Genomic DNA, 9,400 nt, shown 5'->3' with positions numbered 1-9,400 from the left:
TGTACAGTAAATCTTATTTCAAAAGATGGGATACATATAAGTGATGCAGTTTCCATAATGTATCACATTAGGCACACTGCAAGAAGAGATGTGTTAAAAATGACACATGTTGTGCAGAATTTTAACACATGTCGTGAGTGTGCTCAGGGACAACACATGTTGTGTCAAAATTAACACAATAAATGTGTGAGCCATTTTAACACACAAATTGTGTCAGGTGATTTAACACACAAAATGTGTCATTTCAACACATGTTTTACACAATAAATGTGTGAGCCATTGTAACACACAAACTGTGTCAGGTAATTTAACACACAAAATGTGTCATTTCAACACATAAAATGTTGATTATGTGTAAATTAAAATGTCCAAAAACTACTACTTAATGTGTTATTGCAATTTAATGTGTTAACTATGAGGCATTTGTAATTCTAAATATTAAAAAGGGACAGACCATGTAAAACTGTTAGACATTTAATCAGTTAAAACAGAAAACATTAACAATAAGTACAACAATCATACACAGTTGTAATAGACCTGCTAGAATTATCATTAGTTGCAGCTCTAACAGGATCCTACATCAACTCAGCAGGCAGAAACACTGGACAAGCAACATACTCTCCCTTGGGACATTTTGCAACTTAAAAAAATTATTAACCTTTTGTTTGATTAAAGGGATAGTTCACCCAAAATTCAAATTGCACTCATTATCTTCTCACCCTCATGTGGACTAAGGGCTGTGAGAAGTTTCAGAGTCCTCCGTGGCTTCTCTGAGTTACAGGGGGTCTCGGCGTAGCAGTGCATGTCCATATGACGGTTGCAAATGGATACCAACTGTCTTCATAACAAAAAGACACACCAAAAAACATCCAAATACCTCCATGCTGCTCGTATTTAATGTCCCTCTTGTATTGAAGCCCCGAAATGCGAAATTGTTCCGAAAAAAATTAAATAAGTCTATATTTCAAGCTTGTTTGTAGCAGAAGCTCCTCTTCCTTGTCCGTCCAAATCCCGTGAGATTTGCACCGGCGTCAGTGCGATTACTGACACCGGCGCAAATCGTGCAAGATTTGTAGCTTCCGCTACAAGCAAGCTTGAAATATAGACTTATTAAATTTTTTTCGGAACAATTTCACATTTCGGGGCTTCAATACCAGACGGACATTACATACGAGCAGCATGGAGGTATTTGGTGGTGGTTGGTATTTTTTGGTGTGTCTTTTTGTTACGAAGAAAAGTAGTATCCATTTGCAACCGTTATATGGACATGCACTGCTACGCCGAGACCCCCTGTAACTCAGAGAAGCCATGGATAACTCTGAAACTTCTCCCAGCCCTTAGTCCACATGAGGGTGAGTAGATAGAGTGCAATTTGAATTTTGGGTGAACTATCCCTTTAAGCTGTACTGGGTCTGCAACTTGTCCTATCCACCACAACTCAGCTCTGTGTTCACCTTCTTTGAATACATCTATGAAGTGACCATCTCAACAAAGAGGAGATCCAAGGTACTAGAGCTCATCTCTAAGCTTCAGGCTGCAGAGTAGATCACAAGAGAATGTACATATGTCCAAGGTGCAGACAGTCAATATCTACAGAAGTAAAGACACTCATTTGACATTTACGTGAAATACATGCCTTATCAGATGGACAGGACTTGACTATTATCTACAGCCAAGATGGTTGCGAGGATGTACCACAACTTCAATTCATTTTCCAAACATCTTCATAGAGACCACCAGTCCACAACAACATTCATGGATAATGTGTCTTTCCAAGCTAATGACCACAGTGCAGCAGATACATCTGAGGCAAGGCCATCTAATATTGAGGACTCACCAGACTTTATTCCATGTAAAACTGCCATTCCTAGTGACTGTGTTGCTTCTTTTCTGGCAAAAATGTACAGTGGGTACTAGTTTCATTTGGACGGTTTCACGCGAGATTCACGCGTGAGTCACGGGAGGCTCACGCGGATTTTTTGTGGAGGAGTAATTGTGTTTTCACCAGAAGCTGCAATGTGCCAAAACAACCGCCAGGTGGCATCTGTGAGCAGCAGATCGCCTCTATAAGAGAGCAGCACGGAGCGGTGAACACGAATGGGGAATGCAATATAATAATAATACAGTATAGTTTTTCAATGAGAAAAATGTAACGACGGCAGCTATACGTCTCACTCTCTTTTATCGATCCTCTTGTCAGCTCCAAACACACCCATCTGCACCGCGATTATGGACCACAGCGTGGTTTTCCACACAGCAGTTAACTAACTCAGTGGGCGATGCTGCCGGTGTGTTTTTAAAATGAGCCAACTACTGTACAGTAGTGTTCATTCCCCACCTTGTTTGACTGAGAGTGTAGCTGGATGATTTCTCATGAATGAACGGGCAATAGCCTATGTCACTTTCGGGCTGGGCGATAAAACAGGATATCCTGAAATAACTTTCCCTCGATAGAAATAGGCTACAAGATGTGTGGGTTTCATTCATCCATGTTTTGACAGACAACACAAACAACCAGTGACAGGGACGGACTGGCCATAGGGCAATATGGGCAAATGCCACAGCAGCCGCGACCGAAGATGCAGCCGTGCTGATGTGACCGCAAAAAAAAAAAGTCAGTCGGGGTCAGCTGGTTTACAGCCGGCCGACTCTGAAACACTCGAGACACAATAACATTAGTAACGCAAGAAAGGTATAGTTCACTTAGTAGAGCAGGTCTCACTGTAAGCAAAGATTTTATTTCAGTCTGGGATGCCAACGTGCAGTTTTAGTGAACAATGCATTTTCTCTTATCATCATTATTATGATCACTGATAGGCTATAGCCTATATGTGCGGCTATATATACCGTATGTGTGTGTTTGTGTAATGCAGGGGTGCTTTAAAAAAAACACAGTTGTCTGGACAGTAGGCATTTTTCTCACAACCGACCTCAAAAGCGAGGGCAGGTCCGCCGAAGCATCATTCCGGGTGTTGTCTTTGTTGCCGCTCCACAGAGCACATGGCTACTTAATTATGCACGTGCTGACCATATATGGTTGTGCTGTGCTGAGGCATTCTGGGGGTGGAGTATGAGGTGTGTTCATGTCCGCACCATTCTTGGGTCCGGTGTGATTTATCAATGGAATATTGCGGAGAGTTGAGATGAGAGATGGTGAAACGCTAACATGATTACCTATTAAAAAAACACCATCTCTGATCTCTGCCTGCACATAGACAGACACAGGTTCACATACAGACAGGGGCGCACGGTAAATGCAGCTGCAGCGCTATTAAACTAGAGCAACAGCAACTCTCATATTTAAATTGTGTTTTATATTGATTTCATATATTTCACTGATTGCAATTAGGCTATAGAATGCTAGTGTGTGTTTTATTGAAAGCGAGGCTGGGTGAAAATCGCTACAGTGTGGTTTATATGCAGCGGTCTGTAGGACCAGCTTAATAGACACATCAGCGACACATTAGCACCTTAGACCAATAGGTGTGTTTGTGGGGGGGGCGACCGCCATTCCGAAGGACCGCCATTCCGACGGTCTGCCAGTCCGAAAATTCCTGAAGGTCCGTCATTTCGAACTTCCCGAGGGGCCGCCGTTCCGAATGTGTTTTATTTTGAAAATTGACCGGATTCTCTCGTGGTTTGACTTCCTGCCCGGCTTGACACGACGCGCCGCGGGGACAGCGCCCGACCGGCCCCTCCCCCTCCCCCTCCGCCTCCAAAGTTTCACCCAGGTGCGAGTCTGATGCGAGTCTGATGCATTACATCCATGGTCTGATGCAGCCGCGGCACTCCTGCTGAAAATAAATGTCCTTGCTCTATGCTTTGGTTAGGTTTAGGCAATGTAGAAAGGAGTTGGTTAAGTTTAGTAAAAAGGTTAGGTAGAGGCCAATAAAATCGCAGTTAATATGTATCTCCCCCGGGAGTCGAACCCTGATCCACCGCGTCAAAAGCAGATACTCTGACCACTACACTACCACCACAATTACGCTTGTTTACTCCGTGCCGTAAACCATTCAAGATTTTTTCAGGTTCGTAATGGCACCCTTTCTTTCAGGTTCGTAATGGCACCCTTTTCCCATAAATAATTAAGGGTCGGCATTCCGACAAATTAAAGTAAACGTTCGGAGTGGCGGCCCTTCGGAATGGCACCCTGGAACCACTGGATACTTCACTAAAGTAGGCTACAGCCCTGCCCCCCACAGAACTTCACACAGCTGTTCAGTCAGCTTAGAAAAACCGGTTCTTACAGTAGCTACCTCTCCTCACACTTTTCATAAGCCGGAGGACAAAACTGTAGGCTTCATTGTTTCGTTTCATTTCATTAAGTGAAAATCATCTCTGAATTATGGAATTAAAAATAAAATAGGCCTATCTTTAAAAAGCCTTAAGCCTAATAGCATTATTTTTATTCAAATGTGACTGAGACCTTTATCTACCTAAACAGAGGGTAACATGAATAAATATCCTGTTTTGTATTTTTCTGGAAACTGTTACATTATGTAACTTGACCGCGGCACTCTCTCCCCCCTCTCTCCCTCCCGAATTGGGCATATTATGATAAATATAACTGTAGATGAAAACAATAATTGAAGAAAAAAATAAGCTATTGTCGGCCCGAGGTATAAATGCCCAGAAATCGAATGTTTCATTTGTGTAAGTTGTAAGCTTCAGAAACCATCACACATGGAAAAGTCACGGACTGAGAGACCTGTAGTTTTAATGTAACAAAGTCATTTACGTAAGAAAAACACAAACGTCTGTGTGAGACCATCTGGGTGGTTCTAGTGTTAACATTAGCCTAATGAAGAATGAAGAAAACACGTTACAAATGAACTATGACCGAATTGACAGCAGCAGGAACAGTGTGCACTTATCTCAAGGAAATTTAAATCGAATGCAACTGTAATTAAGCAATATTACCCGAGAGGGTGTGCTTTAACGTCATTTGAGCACGACGGTGATGCGGTCAGGACCGAGGCGCTTGCGCCGAGGTCCGCAAGCATCACCGAAGTGCTCAAATTACGTTTAAGCACACCCTCGAGGGTAATATTGCGATTATACAACAATTACCAACAAAATAAAGCGTATAATTAAATAAATATTCATGTTGATGGACGTTTTGCTCTCAAAATTTAAAGTTTTTAGCGAGTGTGCTTCCCGTTTCCATGGAAATAAATGGGGTCTGACTAATAACTGAAACACAATCAGTCACGTCAGTAGACTCCTATGTGTAATGGAACCTAGTTCACCTCTACAGCAAATAGTCCGAACCTTAGTAACGACCTAGCAACAGAAATGATTTTCTAGTCCCAGATGAGTGAACTCTGAGCTGACGTTCATGTTTTAACGCGGTCTCGGACTTTCCCGAACTAAATCAACACTGCACAAACTCGCCCAAGTTATAACAAAGATGCCGTTTTTTTCCTTTCACAGATGTAGCTTCTACAACCGCAAACTCTGCATGTAAATGAAGTTATAGCGCCGTGTCGCCGACACAGCTGATAGAGAAAGCCAAACGATTACTCCAGATTATTTAAAAGCCCAAAAGGCGCAAGCGAGAGAGAGAGAGAGAGAGAGAAACATACAGGTAATCACCTCCGTTTTATCCAATGAAATATTCAGCTCCAGGCCATATTTTAAAAAACATATTCACCGCGATCACAACTCGTGTCTCTCCGACTTTGTAACGTTACACACATGGGAGGGAGACAATCCTCTCGAGTCGGCTGTAACGGGGAAGTTTACAATATATTAACAAAAAATAAAATAACATAATTGTTCTATAAATATGACTGTGGCAGCTGTCAGGAACAACCTACAGGAGGTCAGTGTAGTTTGAGATTTATTTTCACGAGTAATAAATGACGTTTCTGAAAATAAAAGGGGGAAAAGTCCATGTTGCCATGGAGATGTGTAAACAACATGACATGGCGAAGTAATATTTTCAGTGATGAGTCAGCCGTGCTGTAATGCTGATTTGAGCACGTTCTAAATGTCAAAAAAAAAAAATCAGATTGCTTGGTCGGAACTACTTGTTGTATAACTTGTAATCAATGAGAGGTGAAACGTCTTCCTAGACGAATAACCAAGTCCAGTTGCATTCGATTTAAATTTCCTTGAGATAACTATGACTCCGGGACATATGAGAATATTCCCAGGCTTAGTGCATGTGCACACGCCGGCCGGAGTCAACTCGCAACAATGTAGCTTTCCCTCGATTAAAGTAGTTCTGTCATCTCCCACTTTGTACCGGATAAGAGACAGCACCCGACAGATATGCTAAATGTTTGGATGCAACAAAGTCACTGTTAACAAAATCAGCATCTAGTCTGTCCCTTCAAGAGCAGCTGCTGACAGATGTGCATTATTGCTCCGCTCGTGAGTCCAGCAGCATCGGGTCCAGGCTGCTGGCACGGACGTAGCGATCGTGGGCTATGAGTGGATTGTTACATTCACCAGAACTTGCAGAACTCAAACTACTCAAACTTGGAGCCACCCAGCCAGGCTACAGGAGAGATCAAAAATATGCAGGGGACCCCCAAAAGGCTGAGAACCACTGATCCTGTTGAACGTAGGCTACTGTAACCACTGTGAAACAATAAAAAAAACAACATTGATCTGATTGACCGGCGTAGCGGTCCCTCTCTCCACTCACTCTCTAGCTCTCTCGACCACAGCTGCAAATGAAGTACCTATGGCCTATGAACAGCGCCACTCTCCATTGCAGCTACGTTGTGGTCAAACATGGAATTATCCCAAAATCTTTTGAGCTGCATCTCAGTACGATGCTTCCACCTAGTGGCTACAGTGTGACCTACAATTTCACGCAACGCGTGAATCACGCGTTACGTGAGGGAAACGTCCAAATGAAACTAGTACCCACTGTATTCTTCATCAAATACGACTTTAATGGATGTAACAAAAAGTGTTAGTTGTACACAAGAGATGCTAGAGAGGACTGTAGAAAGTTTGCAACATTCAACAACTACATTGTTGAATAATCTGCAAGTACCACTAGACAGTGAGTCTGTCCAGTCATTAATGAGCAAATTTGAAAATGCTAAAACTACGTTTAAAGATGTAGACACACCTTTCAAAATGAACAAATACTTTTCAGAGAAATTTGGTCTTGTGAAGCCAAAAGAAATATCATCTACAGGAATGGTCACTCCATTCATCGCGATGATGATGTACTGGTGTGCTGTGCTCCTCAAATTGCCGATGCAGATCAGCTGTGGTTGGGTCCTTGATGCTGTCTTGGGGTCGCTGCAGAGGGATGCAATGCTGGTTCCAAGCTTAAGAGATGAGGAAAAAATAGATACATTTAACGATTTCAAAAAGCACCATCAGAAATAAATTTAAGTCTAAATTGGCATGCTATACTGCATCAAGTAAAAAGTGTAAGATTATAAATAACAGAGGGAAGATAAATTGCCATCTAAACATACAGAAGAGATACAAATAATTATAGGTGTGGTGTGATATAAAATTATGCAAAACAAGCTGTACTATGGTAAAACAGCAGACTGCTGACTTTTGGAGAAGAAGTGTGGACAAATTTCAAAGTATTCCCTGATACACACTGGCCTTATGAAGTGATAACACTTTATAAATCCTTTGCACTTTGGCACTGGTTGCACTTTATTTGCCTAATATACTGTATTTGTAATTTTGTATTGTGAAATTCATAAACAATCTTTAAAAACATAAAAAGGTGTTCAGTATACATAACATTTCTTACAAAACATACCGGTACAAAATCCAGTAGGAATGATATTGCAGATTTCACACTGCAGCAACTCCCAGGTCTTGGTGGCAGAAGGTGTGTGAGGACAACCAGCATCGTGTAGCACTTCTCATCTGAAAATGAAATGAGAATAGAAAACTAGATACCCGCCACTTTGTCTAACTAGCCACAAACTAATGCAAATGCGATATGACACCTACCAGACTTGGCATATCCAAGAAGCGTGGGTATTCGCTGAAGATTTCAGCCATTGTGGGAGTCTCCTTTGATATCCATGACCTACGCCTGGTGTACGTCTTCTCCATTGCTGATTTGATTGAAGGAATGTTCTCTGAAGAGGGCCTTAGCGGTTTCATGAGTGTGATCCACTCACTGGTCACACTGCTGTCACCCTGTTCCTGTTCTGACCCTGGTCTGTTGTCGCAAGTTATCTTGCGCTTTGTGTAGCGACGCTGACCATCTTCCAGCTTTCGGCGGATGTTACGCAGTCTCATTTCCAAGAATCCAGAATGGGATGATGGATCATAAAAATGCTCCTGAAATGACAACAAAATGTTTTTTTAGAATACTGAATAGTGTACAGTAAATAAATACACAATGAGATAAAAGTTAGACTTTAGGTGCTGAAAGTTCTAATACTGTTACCTACACAGTCAGATGACGTAACAGTCAATAAATTAGCTAATCATGAGATAATAAGGCTAACTGACAACGGTCAAGGAATGACAAACACAAAATATGTTCATTCAGAGTTTAAAAAACAAACAAACAAAAAACAACTTGACTGTTATTTAGGCCATATAAATCATTAGATGTTACTTACAAATCCATCTCCTTTTCCATCATTCTGAACCTTCAAGGATGGGAAAGTGTTGATGATACTCTTTGCGAGAGCAGTAGCAAGAACTCTGACTGATCCAGGCTCATGGTCTGGGTCCTGGGGAGGAAAAAAAGAGGGGGAAATTCTATTTACACTCATTGTATAGTATGATGAGTTTATAAAAAAATCTCAACCCAAAACTAATCTGACTACATGAACTTGGACTGTGCAGCCGTCCTTGACTTAACAAAAATTGCTAGCACAGCTAAAGTTTTCATAAAAACGTGTCACCTACACTGTGTGATAAAGAGCTAATTTTGTCACTAGTACAATAAATCAAGTTTGTGTAACCAAGAGCTACAAGATCCAAAGCAATAAGAATCATTCACTCTTACACATGCGCACACATGTCGTTCTTATTAATATCAACCAGCTCCACAAAAATCCACACAGCCTTTAACACCTTGCTCTGACACGCACGCACGCAAGCACGCACACACACACCTACACACCTGCCCCCCACAGAGACACAGTGACTGCCTTTACGCACTTCAAGAAGCAGGAGTCCGTGTTTTGCAGTCGGGGACTTTCGGGCTCAAAGCGCTGTTACCGTGACACTTGAAATCTATTTCTAGTGGGGCTAGCAACCCCCAACTCTGCTGCACGTAACGTTAGTTTCATCTGAGCTCCCTCAAAACACCAACTCGGTCTCTCCGCTCAGAAACGTCCACGCCCTCCACCGCCACTACTTTTTTTTTTTCAATTACGTCAACAAAATAAATTAATTACAGAACATTAATACACATAGATGTTAGACAACCCCCACCCCCCCT

The 9,400-nt window shown here is 41.9% G+C and overlaps 1 pseudogene; it reads right to left on the bottom strand.

The window, feature by feature from the left end:
• Window positions 1-1,522: 1,522 nt before the first annotated feature.
• On the bottom strand, window positions 1,523-8,241 carry LOC146980307 (uncharacterized; annotated as a pseudogene).
• Window positions 8,242-9,400: the final 1,159 nt, after the last annotated feature.

This window comes from Trachurus japonicus, chromosome 10 (genome assembly GCF_045865225.1).
Source record: "Trachurus japonicus isolate A0001 chromosome 10, Traja_1.0".
NCBI classification, from domain to species: Eukaryota; Metazoa; Chordata; class Actinopteri; order Carangiformes; family Carangidae; genus Trachurus; species Trachurus japonicus.
The sequence above is the reverse complement of the archived record's forward strand: the minus strand, read 5'-3'. Positions and strand labels throughout refer to the sequence as shown.